The 27,044-nt window shown below is 45.1% G+C and overlaps 1 protein-coding gene and 1 long non-coding RNA gene across 4 annotated transcripts in view; both read right to left on the reverse strand.

Annotated features, from left to right (window-relative positions):
• Nucleotides 1-27,044, reverse strand: part of RHOF (ras homolog family member F, filopodia associated) — a 56,728-nt gene that overhangs the window by 28,091 nt on the left and 1,593 nt on the right. The gene's annotated exons all lie outside the window — the stretch shown is intronic.
• Nucleotides 9,383-17,940, reverse strand: LOC122456841. The gene is made up of 3 exons (XR_006275938.1): nucleotides 17,746-17,940; nucleotides 15,268-15,505; nucleotides 9,383-14,576 (listed from the first exon to the last, which is right to left on the reverse strand). It is a non-coding gene; the product is annotated as an uncharacterized LOC122456841 (long non-coding RNA).

Consider the following 27,044-nt stretch of genomic DNA (forward strand, 5'->3'; position numbering starts at 1 on the left):
CACACACCCACCAGGGGCCCCAGGAACTGAGACCCCCCACACACACCCACCCACCCAGGGGCCCTAGGGAACTGAGACCCCCCCCACACACACACACCCACCCAGGGGCCCCAGGAAACTGAGACCCCCACACACACACATCCAGGGGCCCCAGGAAACTGAGACCCCCCCCCACACACATCCAGGGGCCCTAGGGAACGGAGACCCCCCACACACACACACACATCTAGGGGCCCCAGGAAACTGAGACCCCCCCACACACACACATCCAGGGGCCCTAGGGAACTGAGACCCCCCCCACACACACACACACACACATCCAGGGGCCCTAGGGAACTGAGACCCCCCACACACACACACACACACATCCAGGGGCCCTAGGGAACTGAGACCCCCCCCACCCCCACACACATCCAGGGGCCCTAGGGAACTGAGACCCCCACACACACACACACACACATCCAGGGGCCCTAGGGAACTGAGACCCCCCCCCCACACACACACACACATCCAGGGGCCCTAGGGAACTGAGACCCCCCCCCACACACACACACACACATCCAGGGGCCCTAGGGAACTGAGACCCCCCCCCCACACACACACACACACACCCAGGGGCCCTAGGGAACTGAGACCCCCCACACACACACACACACACACCCAGGGGCCCTAGGGAACAGACCCCCCCACACACACACACACACCCAGGGGCCCTAGGGAACTGAGACCCCCCCCCACACACCCACACCCACCCAGGGGCCCTAGGGAACTGAGACCCCCACACACACACACCCACCCAGGGGCCCTAGGGAACTGAGACCCCCCCCCCCCACACACACACACACACACCCAGGGGCCCTAGGGAACTGAGACCCACACACACACACACCCACCCAGGGGCCGTACGGAACTGAGACCCCCCCACACACACACACATCCAGGGGCCGTAGGGAACTGAGACCCCACACACACACACATCCAGGGGCCCCAGGAAACTGAGACCCCCCCACACACATCCAGGGGCCCTAGGGAACTGAGACCCCCCACACACACACACATCCAGGGGCCCCAGGAAACTGAGACCCCCCCCCACACACACACATCCAGGGGCCCTAGGGAACTGAGACCCCCCCCCACACACACACACACACATCCAGGAGCCCTAGGGAACTGAGACCCCCCACACACACACACATCCAGGGGCCCTAGGGAACTGAGAACCCCCCCACACACACACATCCAGGGGCCCTAGGGAACTGAGACCCCCCCCCACACACACACACACATCCAGGGGCCCTAGGGAACTGAGACCCCCCCACACACACACACACACATCCAGGGGCCCTAGGGAACTGAGTCCCCCCCCACACACACACACCCACCCAGGGCCCCAGGAAACTGAGACCCCCCCCACACACCCCACACAATCCAGGGGCCCTAGGGAACTGAGACCCCCCCCACACACACACATCCAGGGGCCCTAGGGGACTGAGACCCCCCACACACACACACATCCAGGGGCCCCAGGGGACTGAGACCCCACACACACACACACACACACACACACATCCAGGGGCCCTAGGGAACTGAGACCCCCCCCACACACACACATCCAGGGGCCCTAGGGGACTGAGACCCCACACACACACACACACACACATCCAGGGGCCCTAGAGAACTGAGACCCCCCCACACACACACACATCCAGGGGCCCTAGGGACCTGAGACCCCCCCCACACACACACACACATCCAGGGGCCCTAGGGAACTGAGACCCCCCACACACACACACACACACATCCAGGGGCCCTAGGGAACTGAGACCCCCCCACACACACACACACATCCAGGGGCCCTAGGGAACTGAGACCCCCGCACACACACACATCCAGGGGCCCTAGGGGACTGAGACCCCCCCCCCACACACACACACACCCATCCAGGGGCCCTAGGGAACTGAGACCCCCCCCACACACACCCACCCACCCAGGGGCCCTAGGGAACTGAGACCCCCCCCACACACACACACACCCAGGGGCCCTAGGGAACTGAGACACCCCCCCACACACACACACACCCAGGGGCCGTACGGAACTGAGACCCCCCCCACACACACACACATCCAGGGGCCCTAGGGAACTGAGACCCCCCCCACACACACACACCCAGGGGCCCCAGGAAACTGAGACCCCCCCACACACACACATCCAGGGGCCCTAGGGAACTGAGACCCCCCCCCACACACACACACATCCAGGGGCCCCAGGAAACTGAGACCCCCCACACACACACACACACATCCAGGGGCCCTAGGGAACTGAGACCCCCCCCCCACACACACACATCCAGGGGCCCCCGGAAACTGAGACCCCCCCCCCACACACACACATCCAGGGGCCCTAGGGAACTGCGACCCCCCCCCCCCCCCACACACACACACATCCAGGGGCCCTAGGGAACTGAGACCCCCCCCACACACACACATCCAGGGGCCCTAGGGAACTGAGTCCCCCCCCCCACACACACACATCCAGGGGCCCTAGGGAACTGAGACCCCCCCCACACACACACACACATCCAGGGGCCCTAGGGAACTGAGACCCCCCCACACACACACACACATCCAGGGGCCCTAGGGAACTGAGTCCCCCCCCCACACACACCCACCCAGGGGCCCCAGGAAACTGAGACCCCACACACACACACACACATCCAGGGGCCCTAGGGAACTGAGACCCCCCCCACACACACACACATCCAGGGGCCCTAGGGGACTGAGACCCCCCACACACACACACATCCAGGGGCCCTAGGGGACTGAGACCCCACACACACACACACACACACACACACATCCAGGGGCCCTAGGGAACTGAGACCCCCGCACACACACACATCCAGGGGCCCTAGGGGACTGAGACCCCCCCACACACACACATCCAGGGGCCCTAGGGAACTGAGACCCCCCCACACACACACATCCAGGGGCCCTAGGGGACTGAGACCCCCCCACACACACACACATCCAGGGGCCCTAGGGGACTGAGACCCCCACACACACACACACATCCATGGGCCCTAGGGAACTGAGACCCCCCCCACACACACACATCCAGGGGCCCTAGGGGACTGAGACCCCCCCCCACACACACACACACATCCCAGGGCCCTAGGGAACTGAGTCCCCCCCCCACACACACACCCACCCAGGGGCCCCAGGAAACTGAGACCCCCCCCACAGACACACACATCCAGGGGCCCTAGGGAACTGAGTCCCCCCCACACACACACACCCACCCAGGGGCCCCAGGAAACTGAGACCCCCCACACACACACATCCAGGGGCCCTAGGGAACTGAGACCCCCCCCCCCCACACACACACATCCAGGGGCCCTAGGGGACTGAGACCCCCCCCCCCCCCACACACACACATCCAGGGGCCCTAGGGAACTGAGTCCCCCCCCCACACACACACACACCCAGGGGCCCCAGGAAACTGAGACCCCCCCCACACACACACATCCAGGGGCCCTAGGGAACTGAGACCCCCCCCACACACACACACACATCCAGGGGCCCTAGGGAACTGAGACCCCCCCCACACACACACATCCAGGGGCCCTAGGGGACTGAGACCCCCCCACACACACACACATCCAGGGGCCCTAGGGGACTGAGACCCCCCACACACACACACACATCCAGGGGCCCTAGGGAACTGAGACCCCCCACACACACACACATCCAGGGGCCCTAGGGGACTGAGACCCCCCCCCCCCACACACACACATCCAGGGGCCCTAGGGAACTGAGTCCCCCCCCCCACACACACACACACCCAGGGGCCCCAGGAAACTGAGACCCCCCCACACACACACATCCAGGGGCCCTAGGGAACTGAGACCCCCCCCCACACACACACACACACATCCAGGGGCCCTAGGGAACTGAGACCCCCCCCCCCCCACACACACACATCCAGGGGCCCTAGGGGACTGAGACCCCCACACACACACACACACATCCAGGGGCCCTAGGGAACTGAGACCCCACACACACACACATCCAGGGGCCCTAGGGGACTGAGACCCCCCCCCACACACACACACATCCAGGGGCCCTAGGGAACTGAGTCCCCCCACACACACACACCCACCCAGGGGCCCCAGGAAACTGAGACCCCCCCCACACACACACATCCAGGGGCCCTAGGGAACTGAGACCCCCCCCCCCCCCCCACACACACACACACACATCCAGGGGCCCTAGGGAACTGAGACCCCACACACACACACACACATCCAGGGGCCCTAGGGGACTGAGACCCCCCCCCACACACACACACACACATCCAGGGGCCCTAGGGAACTGAGACCCCCCCACACACACACATCCAGGGGCCCTAGGGAACTGAGACCCCCCCACACACACACACACATACATCCAGGGGCCCTAGGGAACTGAGACCCCCCCCCACACACACATCCAGGGGCCCTAGAGAACTGAGTCCCCCCCCCCACACACACACACCCAGGGGCCCCAGGAAACTGAGACCTCCCCCCACAGACACACACATCCAGAGGCCCTAGGGAGCTGAGACCCCCACACACACACACACACACATCCAGGGGCCCTAGGGAACTGAGACCCCCCCCCAACACACACATCCAGGGGCCCTAGGGGACTGAGACCCCCCCCCACACACACACACATCCAGGGGCCCTAGGGAACTGAGACCCCCCCCACACACACACACATCCAGGGGCCCTAGGGAACTGAGACCCCCCCACACACACACACACATATCCAGGGGCCCTAGGGAACTGAGACCCCCCACACACACACATCCAGGGGCCCTAGGGAACTGAGACCCCCCCCCACACACACACACATCCAGGGGCCCTAGGGAACTGAGACCCCCCCACACACACACATATCCAGGGGCCCTAGGGGACTGAGACCCCCCCACACACACACATCCAGGGGCCCTAGGGAACTGAGACCCCACACACACACACACACTCATCCAGGGGCCCTAGGGAACTGAGACCCCCCCCCCCCACACACACACATCCAGGGGCCCTAGGGAACTGAGACCCCACACACACAACACATCCAGGGGCCCTAGGGAACTGAGACCCCCCCCCCACACACACATCCAGGGGCCCTAGGGAACTGAGACCCCCCCCCCCACACACACACATCCAGGGGCCCTAGGGAACTGAGACCCCCCCCCCCACACACACACATCCACGGGCCCTAGGGAACTGAGTCCCCCCCCACACACACACACACATCCAGGGGCCCTAGGGAACTGAGACCCCCCCCCACACACACATCCAGGGGCCCTAGGGAACTGAGACCCCCCCCCACACACACACATCCAGGGGCCCTAGGGAACTGAGACCTCCCCACACACACACACATCCAGGGGCCCTAGGGAACTGAGACCCCCCCCACACACACACACATCCAGGGGCCCTAGGGAACTGAGACCCCCCCCCACACACACACACATCCAGGGGCCCTAAGGAACTGAGACCCCCCCCCACACACACACATCCAGGGGCCCCAGGAAACAGACCCCCCCCCCCCCCACACACACATCTAGGGGCCCTAGGGAACTGAGTCCCCCACACACACGCATATCCAGGGGCCCCAGGGAACTGAGACCCCCCCCACACACACACACATCCAGGGGCCCCAAGGAACTCAGAGCCCCCACACACATACATCCAGGGGCCCCAAGGTACTCAGACCCCCCACACACACACATCCAGGGGCCCCAGGAAACTGAGACCCCCCACACACACATCCAGGGGCCCTAGGGAACTGAGTCCCCCCCACACACGCATATCCAGGGGCCCTAGGGAACTGAGACCCCCCTGCACATGCACACACACACATCCAGGGGCCCTAGGGAACTGAGACACCCCCCTACACCCAGGGGTCCTAGGGAACTGAGACACAACACCCCTATACACACAGGGGTGGTCCCATGGGCACTGAGACCCCTTACACGCACAGGAAGGTGCATTAAGTCACCCTCCCCCCATATGGACTTCTATCTGGAAACCTTCATGCAGACCCCTCACATTGCCATGAGATCAACCCCATTTATACAGGTTTCAGAGTAGCAGCCGTGTTAGTCTGTATTCACAAAAAGAAAAGGAGTACTTGTGGCACCTTGGAGACTAACAAATTTATTTGAGCATAAGCTTTCGTGAGCTACAGCTCACTTCATCAGATGCTTGTGCTCAAATACATTTGTTAGTCTCTAAGGTGCCACAAATACTCCTTTTCTTTTTGCCCATTTATACAGGAACTTCCAGCACATGACAGTCTTGTACATAGGTACTTCTTACACCCAGAAGCCCCTGGTGAATTGAAAAGCCTCCTGTCAGATATCCATCCCTTTACAGGAGCTCCACTGCACTGTTCCTAAGCCCTGCCCTCCCCGTAACTGTTCTGGCATCCTCACCTTTTCTCGGGCTTTAAACATGTATTTTATTTGTTTAAAGTCTCTGGCAGCTGCAGGAAACACTTGTTAGAGGAGCAACATGGCTTTTACTCTCTCCAGAAATAAAAGCAGCCAAAAATGTTTATGTCTGACACACCAGGTACTCCTCTTCAGGGAGCGAGTGATGCAGTATCACAGGTGAAAAGAATAGCTGTTAGGACAATGAAGGTAACGTACTGAGTCAAGTTAATCCTCAATGAAACTCCAGATTACTTCAGTATTTCACCAGAGATTCATGTGGCTCACTTTATTAATTTCTAATGCATCTATCACCATGGTACTTAGGTGCCCTAGTCTTAAATTAGGAAACGTCAACTGTGTTCAGACAATATTGTGTTATTGGTACAATATTAACTTTATTGTCATCAAATTCAGATCTAATATTGTGTTTATTTCAGTTACATAGACCAAACCCTCTAAATGTTTATGCACAGACTTAATTTTATATACATCTGTTTAAAGGTAAGAACCAAAGGGGTAAGATGACACATGTGGCCCTGATCTTGCATTTCACTGGAGTTCCACTGCATTTACAATGTGGTAATTGAGATCAAAATTGCACCCCATTCTCTGTAAGGACTAAGTCCTATACCTAGCACAGATGAACCACTTGCTCCCTCTTCAGTGAAGAGTGTCTCAACTCTTCTCCCATTTAGTATGCAAATTTAAATTCCTTGGAAAATTTGGCTCACCCCTAAAAGTTTCTGAAATATTACTTGTATAAGGGGTAACCATCCACCAATGGAACTGTTGAATTTATCGTTCCCCAATTTTACTTGGGTTTTTTAAAATTACAGTTCACATGGGGTCTAACATTTCTTCCTGCATAGTTGTGTCACTAGATGGCCTTCGAGACTGCATTCAAAAAACACTTTCACTACCAGTGAATTGTCTCATGCCCTTGGAGTCAGTGATGTTTCAAGGAAGACACTGGTTTATATACAGAGAACTGAATAGAAAAAGGAGGTGATATTACAGTGGGGGATGGGGGCATATAAGTACCCAGGTAGGAGCTGTAAAATCAAATTTTAAAGACAATAGGCATCTGAGTTCACTCCTATTTGATGTTAACATTTTATTTTGGAGAAAATGTAACATGAGTATTTAGAGTATATACGTCTGTCAAAAGATAATACAAAACCTTATGAACATTTCAGACCTAAACATACTCTTAAGGTCTGATCCTGCAAGATGGTAAGAGACTTAACTGGTAAGGACTTCAGTTGAGGGCAGTCAGCGCTGCCCAGGAATGGCTCAGCACTTTGCTAGATTAGGCCCTTATACCCATCTCAAAATCAATAGATATGTTATAACCCATAAATATGTTTCTTCATGTCCCTTGAATGAATTACTGTAATTCGTAGAGTTTTAATTCAATAACTAATTCAAGGTAGGATTTGTTTGATTGTTTACAAAAACCATGTCTAAACTTTCCCTTCATACTTTGTGTTAGGGGAAGCATTTTAGATTCAGGACTCAAAATAATACAAGAGAGCAATTTAGTCTATTCTAAACATCATATAGATATAGTATTTTAAAGTAATAGATAGTCAACCTGACATTTGAAAAATGGAATAGTTCAATATTTTGGTTATCTTCATTATTTTAAATTAATGTTTGTACAATGTTTTGCACATATAAAGTAGCATACAAATACTAAGTATTTTTCCTAGTTGTGATAAATGCACACACCTGTATTATGAGTCTGATTCTGAGTGGAATTTTTGCCATTAACTTCAGTGGAAGCAGGGCCTGGCCCTTTATTAACAAAACTGCAAATATGATTTTTTTAAACCTAAAAGTGTTCATCCCATTTATTTATTTATTGCAGATATAACAAGTCTAGCACCCGTACATTACAGCTTAACTCATATCTACTATAGACTGTGAAGCACTAAGAATATAAAGACTTGCAGTGACTCTGGCAAAATCAAGAATCTGCTGCTGGTGGTATGTAAATGTTTTGTCTATATTGCATTTTTGTTACCATCAATATCGGTTACCAAATTAAATGTGCACTGCACACCACTTCGTTAATTGATACTTGAGGTTTATGTTTACCACAAAATACAAACGACGTAGACTGTACATTAAATTAGGGTCCTGTTTACACTGGAGGCAAAATGCTAGATATAGCCATGTTTAAAAATTAATATTAGGAGAGGGGTTCTTTAACCAAGGTGGACAAAGATTTTTGGCCTGATGACGGTGTCATAAAATTATGCCGTAGTCTACTTAGTGGAGGGGAACTGTCTATTGTGATTTGGTTATCAGGAGAAAAAGAAAAAAACATTGTCCACACTTCCAAGGAAACCATGCTGGAACCCATCAACAAGAATCTTGACATATGACTTGGTTTTGATCTTTATTTGGCCAGTGTTCTCCCTCCAAAGAATTCCTTACTTCTCCCCCATCTCCATTTACCACACTTCCCTTCTAATTCATTGGTTAGCTGCTAGTATGTAAACATTTTAAAAACTCATATTAAGATTTCAGATAGCATGTTGGTGGGTACTCTATAAAAAACTTAGATGGGTGTTTTTGGAACAGTAAATATATTAACACACAAAGCATTCCCTTTAAGAAATACTGCTTTTCTATTTGTAGGAACTTTGAAAGCTATGTTAATGCTTAAAGTTCCCAGCCATTTAAAGCTGTACCTCTGTGGATGTACATTAATTAATAAGTATGACTTACAATATGATTTCTAAGGGAAAGTCTGTCTCTTTAACTAACAAGCAAGGGAGCATGCTTGTCTTTTACATAATTTATGGTAAGATGTAACAGTCAACAAATGCCATCTGCTGTACAGTCATCAGTTTATACTTTAATCAAAGCAAGAAGACAACAAACACTTAAGTTTTATTTCTAGAATAAACCTTTAAAACTTTTATTATTGAATATATCAAATAGTTTTTCTTTGGTGAGCACATATAATTTTAGGCCCCAAGAGACTTATGCATATTCTTAAAGATAAGAACAAGTAGTCCAATTGAAGTCAGTAGAATGACTCAGATGCTTAAAGTGAAACATGTGCGTAAGTCTTTGAAAGCTCAGGACCTTATTTCTTTTTTAAAAATATTCCAATTATATTTGTAACCCTTCTTCCCATCAGAGTTGGCAGCAACAAGGGCCGGGTTCAGTATCTAGGGGTTCCATTCCACTAACACAGTGCAAAACCGGCTCAAGCCCCCACCCAGTGACCTGGGACAAATATATACCACCCCCACTGGGCACCTCCAAGAGGCAATACTTCCCTCTCGCAAGCACAGAGTCTGTTTCTCTCTGTTATTAAAAGGCTTTTTGCTACACTCAATGTGGCATTATGTTGGGGAAACACCAACAACAGAATTCATAACACAACCCATGAGCAAAAAACCCACCCCAAGCAAATTGGGGCGTGTCCTTTCTCTTTGGTTCTTGAGTCCAGCAACCCAAAGTCCCAAAAGTCCAACAACCTCTGTCCCTGGTCATGGCAGCCCCAGATTTCAAAAGTTTATCAGCAGAATTCTTTCTCCCAACCTGGGTGGAGATGGGGGGGAGGGGAGTAAAGGGGCACCTTACTTGGTCCAAAGCTGATTGCCCCACCTCTCCATGGAGCTCCGCTCTGCCAGCTGTCCCACAAACTGCTCTACTCCACAATATATCTTCAGGCTCCCCCACTATTTAACACAACACTCACTGATTTCAGCTCTTATTAAGTTTAGCTCTTTTGTGATTTCAGCTTGTAGCAGGGGAGCCTTAGTGATGGTGCACCATTAGCCCAAAGTGAATTCAGCTCAGTAGCCTATAACTAGACTCCTAATGGAATCAAAATTAGCTCTGATATTCCACAGTGGAGAGAGAAGAAAGTGCAATTAGCATGTAAAGCCCTCACCAGGGGACCCATACCACCAAGTATTAATATCCCCAACCTCTTTCTATTCACTAGGTTTTGGAACCCATGACCCTTGCCTAGCAAGTGCTGCTTAGTTGATGGTGAGTCCCTCCATCGTAACAAAAGGCCAAGTACAGTTCCACTGTCCTTGATTCACATAATCAGGATAATAACAGTTTATTCATGCCCTAATAACAGAGAAACTGGGGCTCCTACAGCAGCCAAAGTAACCATCTAGGCAGGATGGGTGTGCCTATGCAAATGAGATCAGCCGTTGAAGTTCTTTTCCACAACCCACCATGACTTGCCACCAGATGTCAGGGTAGAGCTCATCCTGACTCTGCTTACATATTATTATTTGTAGTAGGAAATGTACATACAGAGTATGGGACAGTCTTTGGCTTGAAGAGCTTACAATGTTAAATAGACAAGACAAAAGGAATATAACATACAGGCAGAAGAAGAAATGTAATGGTTTTCAAATAACATGTTAGTTCCAAAGCGTTGGCTGGCTGGTGGTTTTTGGATGGGGTTTTACTAGGAGGAATTAGCTAAACAAAAACCCAAAGGAAGGAAGAGGAGACAGAGGTAGTGGAGAGGAGATGGAACAAAGCAAATAGAAAGAACACTGAGGAAGGAGGCAGGGGAAGTTGGAGCACACAGCCAATCAGCACAGGAGAAGAGACTGTCCAGAGTAAAAACTGAGAAGAGAGAGTGTGATGACATCATCAGCGTCTGCATGTTCCAAAGCTCCTAGTTGCAACTCCTTTTGCTTTGGGTCCAGGTTGAGCTGGAACTGGAGAAGTAGCTCCAGATGGGACTCATCTCCCCATCCACCAGCTGCTGTACCTGTTGCAACTGTTTTTGTGTCTGTACTTATGCTACTCTTAATTATTTATTTGTATTTCAGTAGTTTCTAGAAATTCCAACCGAGATCAGGCCCCCATTCTCTTAGGTACACACACATCCTAAGAGATAGTCCCTCCCCCAAAGAGCTTACAGACTAATCTGACAAGACAGACAAAGGGTGTAAGAAGAAATAGAGGCAGAGAGACGGTGGGCCTCTCATAGCATGTAAATGGAAGAAACAGAACCTAGGTGTCCTGGTCACTGGACTATGTTGCCTCTCATTTTAAAATGTTTTATCTACTTTACAAACTGCAGTTAAAGTCAGTCAGTTAAGCAGATATTACTACATAGCAATCCACCTGAATTATTTTGTTTTTCTTGGAAAGAAAAATCAGCATATTTTTTTTTAGGTAGATAATGTGAAATGAAAACAATGGCAGAAGATAGAATGGTAATATACAAAATTTCTCTAATTGGGGAGGGGATGCTGGGATTGCATTTAAAAATTCTGTTATAATTAATATAAAAAGGCAATAAGGAGCAGATTTTTGCTTTAAAAAGATATTTGGTTCTTTGCATTGGGATACAGAGCCTTGCACCTATGGGTTGCCAGTTCAAATCTAGCCTAGACTGGTAGCTACTGGGAGTCATTATATAATCTTGGTTACCTAATGACAGATAAGTTTGGTGGTCTTAGAGCAGTATTTAGTGATTGCTTGTCCTTATTACAATTGGCACTAATTAACAGTTTCAGCAGAGGACAGGGATTGAAGGGGCATAAAGATTGAACTCCTCTGCCCCCTAGAGGTAGTGAAAGCATATCATGTTATGGTTGAAGTAAATGATTAGGAGGACCCTCTGAGGAAATTTGTAATGCCAGTGCCAATGATATTTTTTTTACCGTGGGTCAATAAGAGAACTCAATGGTCAAGAGCTGTCAATCCCATACTTTTCATCAGTACTGAAGTCACTAAAAAAATTAAAATACATCAACAAAAAACTTACTAGTTATTAGTATTAAGTTTCAAAAAATAAAAAGCTACAGAAGTGATTGAATTAAAAAAAAACTGCAAAGTTTGCAGGTCTGATTTGTCAGACTCGGCATTTTGCTGTTGTATGAAAGACCTTGTGCTTTCAAACACTGAGCTGGCAGGGCTTGCCTAAATTCAGAGGATAAATACACTCTTAAAGGGGAGGATTGATGTTAATAAAAGTGATTTAAAAATCAGATCAGTAAACAGGAAACTTTGATTTAAATAACTGAATTTAATCTTATTTTGCATTTGTACTTTTTATTTTTCTAAATAACAAACCTCTTTCATTGGTTAGCATAATAATTAAAACACATTTGATTGCCTATGCACCAAATTTGGTGGGTTGTTTGTTTTTCTAACAAGGACAGCACTATATCTATACATATATACGTCAGTAATTACATAGCTTAACATACATTTCTTCAGATTGTTAATTTTTACTTTATATTAGAGAATGGTGAATGATTCATTTCTTATTAGATAATTTTTTTACTATCTATTTGTATCAAGCTGTATTTGGACAGAAACAGAAATTTGATTAAAACATACAAAAACGGCATTTTAAAAATGTTTTTATTAAACAAAACTACCTTAAATGTGTTGGATTATATCAAGAAAAAAGTAAGTTTATCAAAACATGTTTAATAAATCAGTTTTAAATGCAAATCAATGGAAGAATGAACAGTAAAATAGTGAACTGATGGATTGTTTACTCTTACCATGGATATGTACCTAAAGATCCAGATAAGTGCCTAGTGAGATTTTCAGAAGTTTAGTGCTCAACTCTCTCTCCACCTGCTAGTTAAACTGAAAAGAAAAGTAATTAAGGCAAAATATTTTCTGGGCAACAGAAACTGAAATAACTTACATTTGGAAAAATGTAAATAGCAGCATTCTCTCCATCCTAAAGACTGAGAGTAACAGATAGATACTTAATGCGATACATGATATTGTGACATTTATAAAGCTTGAGTTGATCTCAAAAGTTAAAGATGTTTCCCCCCTAATTCTATATATAATTTAAAAAGTAACAACCCAAAATTCAAAGAGCGGTCATTGATGCAGATTATTTTTAAAATTTTAATTTTAATAGATTACAGTAAATTTAGACCTTAACATAGGTTGTCAATTTCAAATTTAAGTTTAAGCAGGTTTATATTTAAAAATAAAAATAGTTTTTATTTAAAATTTGTTTTTATTTAAAATGTATTAAAAACATGTATTTGTATCCACTTTACTCTGAAGACCCAGGATGGAGAATTTAGGTTGAAATTAACATGAGCAACCTGCAAATCCCATGCCCTGCAGCACTTGAAATTCATCTTCTAAATGTTGCAGGTATCAAGCCAAGGCAGAGGAAACAAAGCATTCTACCCCAGAAATTAGATGCCAAATAGTGATTTTTTATATTCAGGCACAATTTTTTAATAATGTGATTAAAATATATTTTAGAGCATGGTGTGTGATACTGTCACACACAGAAACATATAATTTATGTTTCATACACGTCAATACCCTGTGATGTGATGCACCCAGGCATAGTCCTGTCTCAGTGCAGAACCCCATTGAAATCTGATAGTTCAACAGTAATGAAATCCGGTGCTAAGAAGGTAAACAGAAATTTAGTAAGCTGTCAAAAGACTCTTTTCAACCAGTCCTGAGGCAGAATTTTCTTCTTCTGTGTAACAAGATTCTAAAAACATATAGTTTGGCTCATATAATCTTCCAATTTAAAAAAAAAAAATCTGATCCAGTAACTAGCTCAACTTGTTTTAATTTGAATTGCTAATTTAAGCCTGAAGCCCCTGCCTCAGAACTACAATTTTTGCTTTACAGATTTTTGCATTGTCTTAAAAAAAAAAATCTGGTCATGGAATATATTAATATCGTGCTACACTGATGACTCAGTAATTAAGCAACACTTAAGAACTTAACAGTTCCTTAATGTTTCCCTCAAATCCTGTACTTCAAGAGAAATGACAAGTTGATATGCTTTCTTTCTGCCAATGAGTGGCAAAGCAAACTGGTTTCTGTATTACCACATGGAATGTTCTCTCATCAAGGTAGGCTATATTTTCACATTAATTTTAGGGAGGAAGTCTGTTTAGGAATGATAATAGTGTATTATATTTAACATCTTTACCAGATGCCATACAGGAAATGTGAGCTAGTGTTTAGAGCGAAGGAGCAGAAGTTTGGATAATGAATTCATTTCCTTGCTCTACTGTTATTATTTGTATGACCACAGCGCCCAGGTGACCTCATCATGGACCAGGATCCCATTGTGCAAGGTGCTGTAAAAACACAGAACAAAGAGACAGTCCCTGTCCCAAACAACTTACAATCTAAATATAACATAAGAGACAATAGATGCATATATAGACAGAAGGGGGAACATGAGTAAACAAAGAGATAGTTAGTATTCATCAGCATGGTAGGCTGTGGTCTGCACAGGAGCATTGTTAATTTTTTTGTCGGCATCACCACCACTCTATGGCCTTGTCTACACTAGGAACATTTTGCCAAGATAGTTATACCAACCAGCATAACTAAATTAGCAAAAACCTCCTAGGCTGTGTCTACACCAAACACTTATTGATACTGGAATATCAGGATACTATTCCAGCAAAAAGAAAAGGAGTACTTGTGGCACCTTAGAGACTAACAAATTTATTTGAGCATAAGCTTTCGTGAGCTACAGCTCACTTCATCGGACCAGCAAAGTATTCCTAGTGTGGATGCAGCTATAATGGCAAAGCTGTGCTTTGTACTGGTATAGTAAAACTATATCAGTAAAAGCGCAGATTTGTATAAACGAGGCCTACGTGAATTTGGTTAAGTCATTTAACTTTTGTGCTACCTGTAAAATGCATATAAAAATAAATCAGTGGGATACTGTGAATCGTAATGTTTGTAGAGCAGTTCAAGCTCCACCCACAAAAGGCACTATAAGTGCAAGGCACTATCAGTACAAGTTACTGTTACCTCTGTTTGTCCCAAGTGGATAGCTAATTTCCAGGGTCCTGCAGGTTTTTTCAGGTGGGAAAAGAAACTGATGATGGAGACAGGCTTTTTTTTTTTTTTTTTAAAATGCAATCCTGTTTATTTACAAAGAATGGTCAAAGTCTTGTTTCCTTCAGCATGGTAGGAATCAAACAGAAGAGAGTTTCTTTGCTCACAGTTCCAAGCCTCGTTCAGGTTTCAGAGTAGCAGCCGTGTTAGTCTGTATCCGCAAAAAGAAAAAAAGAAAAAAAAAAAAGAGTACTTGTGGCACCTTAGCGACTAACAAATTTATTTATGCATAAGCTTTTGTGAGCTACAGCTCACTTCATCGGATGCAATCAGTGGAAAATACAGTGGGGAGATTTTATATACATAGAGAACATGAAACAATGGGTCTTACCGTACACACTGTAACAAGAGTGATAAGGTAAGGTGAGCTATTACCAGCAGGAGAGCGGGGGTGAGGGGAAACCTTATGTAGTGATAATCAAGGTGGGCCCTTTCCAGCAGTTGACAAGAATGTCTGAGGAACAGTGGCACAAAACAAAACTATTTCCCCATGTTTATTTCTCCCCCCCTCACCCTCCCCCCACTGTTCCTCACACGTTCTTGTCAACTGCTGGAAATGGCCCACCTTAATTATCACTACATAAGGTTTCCCCCACCCCACCCCCGCTCTCCTGCTGGTAATAGCTCACCTTACCTGATCACTCTTGTTACAGTCTGTATGGTAACACCCATTGTTTCATGCTCTCTGTGTATATAAAATCTCCCCACTGTATTTTCCACTGCACGAATCCAATGAAGTGAGCTGTAGCTCACGAAAGCTTATGCTCAAATAAATTTGTTAGTTTCTAAGGTGCCACAAGTAAGCCTGGTTCAGCCATCCCTCAGACAAAAAGTTCTCTAGGCTTTTTCTTGGGGCTATACTCCTAGAGCTCATTCTGCTATCTCCTTGACTTTCAGCTCCTTCTCCGTGTCTGTTTCTGTGGTGTGTCTCTCTGCTTCTCTCACAACCAGCTTCATCAGTCCCTGCCCTACCTCCTGCCTTTGCTATATCAGTCCCCAGGGAAACCTCTTGGGCCACATTGTTTAGCTTCTACTCAAGCCCTACCTTGTGCCTATGTTTGGGCAGTACTCCTATTATTTCAGCTGTCTGGTTCCATAAAGGAGCTCAATTGCTTTTTTACACTTTATCCAGAATGAAAGGTGGCTGTTACACCCACTAGCTTAAATAAGGTTTAGCACAAATCATAACATTATTAAATTGTTACTTGGCCAAGTAGGAAATAATATACTGTTCAATTCTTTTCAGCAGAAAGAGCTGCTAAAACAATTTTCTAGACTATTAAGTAATGTGGAAAAAGGAAATTTCAATGAGAAAATACCCTATCTGCTTTTCCATGTCTTGGCAACAGAGTTCCTGTTTAATTAGGCTCAAATTGGCTCATGCACTAACCCAGTGCAAAATACTAAGGCAAACTATGCATATAATCCATCCAAATGCTACCATAATGTTCAAAGGGCTAAAAAAAAGGAAAACTGGACAACTATCTGTGGCAGGAAAATGAAACTGACAGCCAAACTAGAAGCACAACTCAGCAAAACCAGGCAGGGAACATTCAGCAACTCTTATGTAGAGGGGACAGATCTGGTTCGTAAACCACAGATTGTCTTCTACCTAGAAAGCAGCTATTTATAGGGAACGCATCCTGTTCCTCTTCAGGTTATTTTCTCTGATATCCCTTAAATCAGGGGTATCAATCATGTGGGGCAGAGGTATTTATGTGGCTGACATGACTTTCAGAATCTCAGCATTGAGTGAATTTAGCACTGGTGAAAGGTGCAGTGCTCACAGCCCTAGAACCTGAAGAGCACTGTCCACTGAGAAGGCACACCGTAGACAGCAGCTGTGGAAGCTTCTCCTCCTTCCACACTCCCCCAGAATATGTCCCTCAACCCTGCTCTGGAGGGGTTGAACAGAGGAGAGTACAAGCTACCTTTCCATTAGGGATGTAAATATCGGTTTAAAAGGTTAACTAGTTAAACAATTACAATTATATTGTTTAACTGGTTAACTGAGGTTGCTCTGACCAGCCTGCCATGGCTGGGGTTGGGGTCCCTCCGACTGGCAGGCACGAGGCAGCCAGGGCTCGGGTTGCTCCAGCTGGTGCAGGGCCGCCAAGGTTAATGGTTAAAATCGGTTAACAGTAAGCCTAATGCTTACCAGTTAATCTTTTACATCCCTACTCCCCATTCAGTCCTTGACTTCTCTGCCAACAAATGCCAGCCGTGGTTGTTTTCTATGATGTGAACAACTATACACTAGGAGATGGGCTCAAATCATCAGCTTATTTAATACGGAAAACTGAAGACCTGTTAGATAGGATTAAGTTTTGGGTACTACAGACAGATTCCCCCAGTCCTTTGTGGCACGAGCCCCCTCCTTCAGTCCAGTACCTGGTCCTTGAGAGCATCTCCCTCGGGAGGCTGGTTTAGAGAGACCTGGAATGGGAGAAGCACAGGCAATACTGTGTGCAGATGTGTTTGCCCCATCTCAAAAAATACATACTGGAACTGGAAAAGGTTCAGAAAAGGGCAACAAAAATTATTAGGGGTATGGAATGGCTTCCATATGAGGAGCGATTAATGAGACTGGGACTTTTCACCTTAGAAAAGAGATCACTAAGGGGGGATATGATAGAGGTCTAGACAATCATGATTTGTGTGGAGAAAATAAATAAGGATGTGTTATTTACTCCTTCTCATAACACAGTAACTAGGGGTCACCAAATGAAATTAATATGCAACAGTTTTAAAAACAAACAAAAGGAAGTCCCGTCCCTCCCACAACGTACAGTCAACCTGTGGAACTCCTTGCCAGAGGATGTTGTGAAGGCCAAGACTATAACCAGGTTCAAAAAAGAACTAGGTAAGTTCATGGAGGATAGGTCCATCAATGGATATTAGCCAGGATGGGAAGGGATGGTGTCCCTAACCTCTGTTTGCCAGAAGCTGGGAATGGGCAACAGGGGATGGATTACTTGATGATTACCTGTTCTGTTCATTCCTTCTGGGGCACCTGGCATTGGCCACTGTCAGAAGACAGGATACTGGGCTAGATGAACCTTTGGTCTGACCCAGTATGGCCATTCTTATGTAATATTTTCCCTGTCCCAGGAACCTGCTCCCACCCCAGTAGCCCCTAGTCTTACTTCAGCATATTATTAATCAATTGAGAGAGGAGTTGCACTCAGAGGAAAAAAAAGACTTCACCAGGAGGGAAGGTGTTGGGAAGTAAAGTGAACTCGGCTCATCATCACAGAGTCCTCTCAGGAGGGAGTGGAGAAAATGAGCAGGCCACAGCTCTCTGGAGGCGTGGAAAGAGTTTATTTGAGTTTGGGGATTAGAGCTGTCCTGCAATCTGAAAGTAGTCTTCAAGGGTTAAAATAAATAAAAATATTTAGAAATAGGCTTGGGTCAAAAATACAATAAATTAAAGGGTTAACTCTAATTTTAAGAAAATATATTAGAATAATGATAGAAATGTGATTAGGGTTATTTAATTTAAAAAACAGAACATGGGAAGGTCAATTCTAAATAAGAGGCAAAGGCTATAATAAATTTTAAAAAACGTAAAAGGCATGGGTTAAAAATGCACATAGGATTAAGAAATATGCATAAATGCAAGGTACCATTCTAATGTGATAGCATTTTTTACCCACTTTTCACTGGGATAAGTGTCTACACAGGGTGCAGGTGAAATAAGCTCTGTTTTCCTCTTCCTGTATTTTCTATCCCATCATTTGCAGGCCTTTTAAGTTCCTGCCTTATTTCTTGCTCCTGTGTATACTGTTCTCTCTCCTCAAAAAGAACAGGAGTACTTGTGGCACCTTAGAGACTAATAAATTTTACTCCTGTTCCTTTTGCGGATACAGGCTAACATGGCTGTAACTCTGAAACATGTTCTTTCTCCTGTTTCTTTCCCTTCTGAGTTGCGCTCTTCGCCTCTCTCATATTTCTTTTCCCCTGACTGTGATCCCTTGCTCTGTGTAAGATCTGCTCTCTTTGTAATCTACATTGTGCACATATGCTAGTTCTTCCTCACCCCTGCCATCGATGTCTCTCTTTCCTCAGCACCTCCTTCCTCTACTCCATAAAGTTTACCTTCATCTCTCATCCTCAAGCATTTTTGCCAGGGGCCCTACCAGCCAGCCAGAAAAGGAACAATTTTGCCATGGCCACTGCTCGTGTTTTCTTACACTTCTTAATGGATCAAAGGGAACTGATGTTTCTTCCACTGAACAGCCGATTGGTAGCTAAGGTAAAGAAGAATCTGCAGCTGCTTAGCAACTGTAAGCTGCTGTGCTATGCAGTAGAGTAGGGCTGTAGTGGACCAGCCAATATTAGGCAGACCACGTATCCAAGCCAGTTCTCCTGAAAAACCCTGGTTTAATAAACCAGCTGGAGCACTTGAACAGCCCTGTCCAAAAAAATAAATAAATCAAAACTAGGATACCATCAGTAACAGCAACAACATAAGGGGGAGAAAGAACTCAGCTTGATTTCATATCACAAGTGGAGCTTGCAATGTAGTAGTTAGAAAAAAAAACTGTTTCACTTATAAGCTGAACAAATTTGAAAATCACGAGAAAAAATAGTTCACAACTTTTTAAAAAAAAATAACTAACAGCATTTTCCATCAGCCAGTTATAATTATTACAGACACTGCATTCACACTTGTTAGAACAGCTCAAGTACAATAGTGTCCCTAGACCATTTGAGTGACTGAAGTCTCAATACACAAGTATTTTGATCCATATATGTTTGTAGTTTACCACTCAGTGTATTCTTTCATTTCCTATCAATAACACAACCTCATTGAATGTCAAAATTCATAACTACTGAAGTAATTTCTTGATAGTTTTAGGACAAGAAGCATTAAGCCAAAATTTTGAAAGGCCGTAATGACTTCAAAGTATTGATCAATTTCAAGCTTGGTTAATTTATAACAACTTTTTAAAGTTTCAAAGTACTTTATACAATTACCAGCTGTAAACACAAAAGGAATCATTTGACTTCAGCAGCAGCTCTATTTCAATTGTAAATGAAATGAGATGCAACAAGCTGGTATACGACAGGAATTGAATTTGCTTTAAGAAAAGGAGTACTAACACGGCTGCTACTCTGAAACCTGAATTTGCTTTGTTATTCTTTTATAACTCAAAAATTATTATATTTTTGAAAGCATTCAAAAACTGTCTTGATGTGCTGCTCATGCTTAGTGTTACAAAAAGTATAACGAATAGCCAACATACTGAGGTTACAAAAATCATATGTGCATCAAATGACATACGGATTTTTTCTGACGACAGATGTGTTCTTTCCACCATATGTGACTAGTTATGGACACAGATCATCTTGTATCAAGACGGTGAAAACAATACAGTAGTTTAAAGGTTTCAAGTCTCATGCTAGATCAGTTGTTCTCAACCTTGTTGGGCTCAGGACCCCTTTGCAAATGTTTATGGCTTGTTACGACCCAGCAAATAGACTGGGGGTGGAGGCCCTGGGGTGGTTTCAGTCAGATCCTATCCCTGGGGGGGTTGAGTCCTGCCCAGCACTCACCCTACGGTGGCAGTTCCTGTGCTGTGGGGCTGGCTAGGCTTGGCTCTCCTCTCCAGGAGTTTCACCGCCACTCAGGTTTGGCCCCGGCCCCCTGACTGAACCATATTTGTGAGAGTGGAGTTGTGATCCGGCTCATGGAGTTGCAGTGCCACTCACTCAAATTTGGCCTACCCAGACTCTCATCATCATGACGGCTGGGCCAGACCTGAGCGGTGCCGGGATCCCCAAGGTTGCAGTGCCTGGAGCAGGGAGGCGATCCCAGCCAGCCCTGTGGGACAGGAGCCACAGAAGTTGCCATGCAATCCTTTGAAACATTCTGGTGACCCCTTTTTGGGTCCCAACCCATGGGTTGAGAAACCCTATGCTAGGTCATATGTATATTCCCAGTGACTATATTACAGGGCAGGATAGAGGTAAAAGGCTGCCCTATCTAGAGATGGCATATTTTGGTTGAGAAATTACAGCCCCAGTCTGGCAGACGTTAAAAATTGTATGGCATCAAAAAAAAAAAAAAAGTGTAAAAGAAAACCGTTTTCCTTGGTCAATCTTCCCATTCTCACTATTTTAGGTTCTAGTGTAAATTATATAATGTTTTGATGAGATTACAAGTTTGGTTGATAAAGGTAACGGTGTTGATGTAACAGACTTCTGTAAGGCATTTGACTTGACTCTGTACAACACTCTAATTAAGAAACTAGAATGATATAAAATCCACATGGATTCAAAACTGACTGATAGGTCTCAAAATGTAAATTGTTAACAGGAAACCATCAATGAGTGGGAATGTTCATTATGGGATCCTGCAGGGATCAGTTCCTCACCCTATGTTATAAAATACTTATCAATGACCTAAAGAAAATATAAAATGGTTACTGATGAAGTATGCAGATGACAAAGACTGGGATAGTAGGTAAATAATGCAGAGGACCGGTCATTGATACAGAGTTATCTGGATTGCTTGGTAAACTGGGCTCAAGCAAACAATATTTTTAATATAGCCAAGTGTTTTATTATGGCTAAACGTAAAGACATACATCTGGGAACAAAAAATCCAGGCCATGCCTCCAGAATGGGAGCCTCTAAGAAGCAGCAACTCTGAAAGAGACTTGGGGGTATTGTGGATAATCATCTAAACATGAGCTTGCAGTGTGATGCTGTGGCGAAAAGGAGCAAATATGATCCTTGGATTTATAAACATGGGAATATTATGTAGGCGTAGAGAAGTCATATTACCTCTCATTTAGCACTGCTGTGACTTACTGGAATACTGTGAGCAATTCATGTGCGTATATTTCAAGAAAGAGGTTGAAAAATTGGAGAAGATTCAGAGAAAAGCCATGAGACTGATTAAAGGAGTGGTAAACATGCCTTATAGTGAGAGACTTAAGGAGCTCAATCCATTTAGGTTACCAAAAGAAGATTAAAGGGTAATGTGATCACAGTCTAGAAGTACCTACAAACAGAAGTTTGATAACACTGGACTATTAAATCTAGCAGACAAAAGGTATAACAAGATCCAATGGATGGAAGTTGAAGCCAGGACCTGCCCCTGTCCAACCAAAAAAAAAAAAAAAAAAAAAAAATTATTCAGACTAGAAATAAGGCATCATTATTTTTTTAAAATGAGTGTAATTAATCACTGAAGCAATCAAAGAGTATGATGGATTCTCCATCCCAGAAATATTAAAAACAAGACTTGATATTTTTCTAAAAGATATACTCTAGTTCAACCACAACTATTGGACTTGAAGCAGTCATTAGCTGCAGGAAGTCCTGTGGACTGTGTTATGCAGGAAGTCAGACTAGATGATCACAATGATACTTTCTGTCCTTCTATTAATCTACTGTCCAAAGCCGCATGAGAGTAGCTGCAGATGCCTGCACACACACTACACTACTGTACTGGTTTCTAATTTACTATTGTAAAAAAACTGGTACAGTATAAGAGTCATAAAACTGAATACAGTCAAAATTAATGTTTACCAGGGTAGCTATACAACTTATCATATAAATAACTGCTTCTATAGTGTCTTTCATCCTAGAAAGAAAAGGAGTACTTGTGGCACCTTAGAGACTAACAAATTTATTTGAGCATAAGCTTTCGTGAGCTACAGCTCACTTCATCGGAAATGCATCCGATGAGTATATCACATATAACACTGTCACAGAAATGCAACCATGTCTGGGGTAGCGATGACAACAACTTGGACAACTGGCACAGAGCATGCCACTCAATAATGAAGCAGTGGGATACGTTGGGCAAGAACAAATCCTGTTCCTACGAGAAGGAGCATTATTGAATCATTAGGGAGCACACAGCAGAAATCTGCTTTTAAAGTGTCTCTCTAAAGATCCCCATGTACTAAAACTGAGTCGGTCTAACTCAGAGAAAGTCTGCGTTGACCTTTCTGGGATTTAAAATGCAGTGATAGCCCACTGTTGCAGACTTGATGCTTGGTTGCTAAGCCATCCACTCTACAGAGTATAGCTGCTCTCAGATTGCCTCAACTTTTAGACTACATTTAAGACACTTACTATTTAACAATCTTACAAAAGCAAGGAAATTCCAAGTTCAGACATATATGAGATGATTTTCAGGGGCACTAGATAGCCTCTTATTCACCAAGAGCTGCAGGTGCTCAGCACTTTTGAAAAATAGGCCACTAATCTCTGCTTCAACCCACTTTACGGTACTTACTGCAGCACATTTGGGCCCATGTTTTCAGTGCACCATCACACTGGCTTTCACTTGCATATATGTGCAATTCTCCACACACAAAGAAAAGGAGTACTTGTGGCACCTTAGAGACTAACAAATTTATTTGAGCATAAGCTTTTGTGAGCTACAGCTCACTTCATCGGATGCATTTCCATACACAGGTTTCAGAGTAGCAGCCGTGTTAGTCTGTATTCGCAAAAAGAAAAGGAGAACTTATGGCACCTGAGAGACTAACAAATTTATTTGAGCATAAACTTTCGTGAGCTACAGCTCACTTCATCAGATGCACACACACACTTTTCTACCACTAACACTTGCTAGGGCAATTCATAGATAAGATTCTACTGCCTGAGGACACAGGTGATGGTTTTGCACACTGCAATTGGTTAATTGCACACAAAGGAATTAGCATTGGAAAAGTAACTACATAGATATGTGCTTGGACAGAGTTGTGCAAACACACACAAAAGTAGGACCTTGATATATAAAAATCACCCACTATTTGGAAACCATAATCATAGTTGGGTATAACTAGTTAAGTGAAGAACCGAAGTTCAGTTAAACCATTTTTTGGGGAGAAGGAGGTGGTAATTTGGGTTTTAACATTTGTTAAAATATCTGAACAGTTTAATATTTATTTAAAAATAAAAAACCAAGCACGAGAAACTTGAGAGATGTTGCTTAAAATTAACTGACCACTTCCTCATTCATCACTTACGTGTTCAGTTTGCACAATATAGTGCAAGATCTAGAACTGTTTTACGATAGGTAAAAAATAATCAGCAGCAGTGTTTTGATTTGGATGCTGTTTGTTTTTCATTGTCTTTCGGTAAATTAAAATGATTTTTGACTTCTAGTCTAATAAAAAATAGTCAAGGAACATTTTAACAAGGATTTATGGTAAAGAAAGACTATAGTAATTTATGCAAATATCTTTACTAATTATTATTTAAAGTGATCAGAACTACAGGTACGAGCAAGAGCCAGGCACATGAATATGGCTTCATGGGTTAGGGCACTCAGTGAGTTTTACATGTTGCTAACAAAGAAATATTTTACTGAATACAAATATGCACTCCACTTTCTGAAATTAGCCTAGAGAGTTTCCTGTTTCACTGTACAAGGGACAAGAATGCTAGAGTGCATAATGAAAAGGAGTACTTGTGGCACCGTAGAGACTAACAAATGTATTTAAGCTTTCATGAGCTACAGCTCAGGAAAGCTTATGCTCAAATAAATTTGTTAGTCTCTAAGGTGCCACAAGTACTCCTTTTCTTTTTGCGAATTCAGACTAACACGGCTGCTACTCTGAAACCTGTCAGAGTGCATAAGGACTTCAAAGAGATTCCAGAAAAGCAGGGGAAGGGAAAAAAAAAAAAAGTAATGTTTTTGAACCACTGCATCCCAATTAGACAGGAGAGGTGGCTGATTAAAGGTATCAGTATTGGAGAGGGAAGGCAGGGGAACCAGTTTTCTAATTTTAAAAGTAAGCCTAGTGTTTTAGAGGCATTTTCATGTGGGAGTTTATATTTGTGTATCCCATATAGACACACAAACACACACACACACACACACACACACACACATATGCATACAGGTTTATTGCTTGTTCTAGTATAACAGATTGATTCAGGTTGTGGAAGGATCATGGATAAAAATATAGTCAACTGTTAAGAGTAAAATAAACCCTTATATTTATTTTGAAAAAGATGAAAATGCAATGCCTTATTTGCACAACCCTACCCTACCTTAACCCTCTCAGCACATACCAAACCAAAGCTTTTACAAAAAACAAAAGAAAAATGACTAACTTTAGACACAAACTGGTGCAGCGAACACTGCACCATGCATCCCACCTCCAAGAGGCAAGCATCTGTCTTAAGTAGCCACTTACTGTGAACCTTTATGGGAGGGAAAAAGGTATGATTTTCTTCTACCCTTAAGAGAAGGCCTCCTCTACAACTGGGTTTTGCTCACCCTTTGGATGGTGGATTAAGGCAGGTTGCATTATCTAATTTTAGTACGTAGTGGAGTGGAATGAACTCCTCCCCACAGAGCAAAATGAGTATATAAACTTGAAACAACCACAATACCCTCATACTTAGCTAGATGTAGGAAAATCTATTTAATCTGATATTTCGCGTATCAAAACCACCCATATTGGATTTAACAGCACTGAAAACGGATGTCTGTTAATTCTCCCTGTGAGCAAACCTCCTACACTAGTTTCAATCGTTCCCTAGATTTTTTCCCCCCCTAGAAATACAGAATATGAGCTGGCCTCTCGCCTTGATCCTTTCTGTAAGTGGATATAAATGGATCAATGGACTAAAATGACCCTCCATTTACTAAAAGTTGAGGCTGACAATAGCCGAGAAGTGAGGGACAGAGGCCTCTCGAAACTCCTTTTGGAAAGGCAAGGATCCCCCTGCATGTACACAGAGTGGTGCAGAGACCATAAGTAATGCAATGGCCGCAGGACCTACAATGAACAGACAGATCCCTGCACGGCACCCCTGAAGTCAGCGGAGAAGCTGGGGCAGCCAGCAACCTGATCCTGCACAGGCCATGCACTCTGCTGTCAGCTGCTCCTCCCTCCCATCTCAATGTTGGGTCCACCCTGTTTGTGGGCCGAAGAGGACAGAGGAAGATTAGCAACATGCAGTGAAACCTACTTTGAAAAACAATGGGCTAAGAGCTGTGGGGACTGTTTAAAGGGCTGAACTAAAGATCACAGTTCTTGTCCCGGTCTCTACATAGCTTTACACGTTTCTAGCAACATAAACCCCATTACATGCATCTGCACTCCAGACAGCGAGCCCGTCGACTCATCTGTGTAAAGAATACACCAGCTTCTAGAGCGATAAGGGTGCCTCATGCCATTTCCTGGCCATCTATTTTGGTATTGCACTCGCTTGTCAAAAGCCTGTGCTATGCTACAGTCATTTAAAAAAGTGACCGGGAGGATCTTCATAGCAACAATCGTTTTATTTATAGCCACGAGGGCTTTGCCTGCATTACTCGATGCTGCTTTGTCTTCCCCAAGCTAGCGTCCTGTTTCTTTAAGAGATCTGCCAGCCTAGCCCTGGCCTCCCCTCCTCGCTCTCTCCCCCCCGCCCCCTCCCGGTCCCCCCTCCCAGCCCCCCAGGGAGTGCCTAGCAGAACAGCAGGCAATAGCTGGAGCCTTGCCAGGATCTCCGATTACAAGCCCCTGCTCGCTTCCTTCTGCTGCTGCAAAGTGCTTTCACGAAATGGCAACCATTTTTTTCCCCGAGCCTTAAAAACAACCCCTCCCTTATTTCTCTTCTTCACTTTCCACGAGCCTCACAAGGGGGGGGCGGGGAGTCATCTCCCTGCAATGATCGGAAATAGAAACAACGCTAGACACTGGGAGACACAGACGTGCTGCGGC

This window comes from Dermochelys coriacea, chromosome 15 (genome assembly GCF_009764565.3).
Source record: "Dermochelys coriacea isolate rDerCor1 chromosome 15, rDerCor1.pri.v4, whole genome shotgun sequence".
NCBI classification, from domain to species: domain Eukaryota; kingdom Metazoa; phylum Chordata; order Testudines; family Dermochelyidae; genus Dermochelys; species Dermochelys coriacea.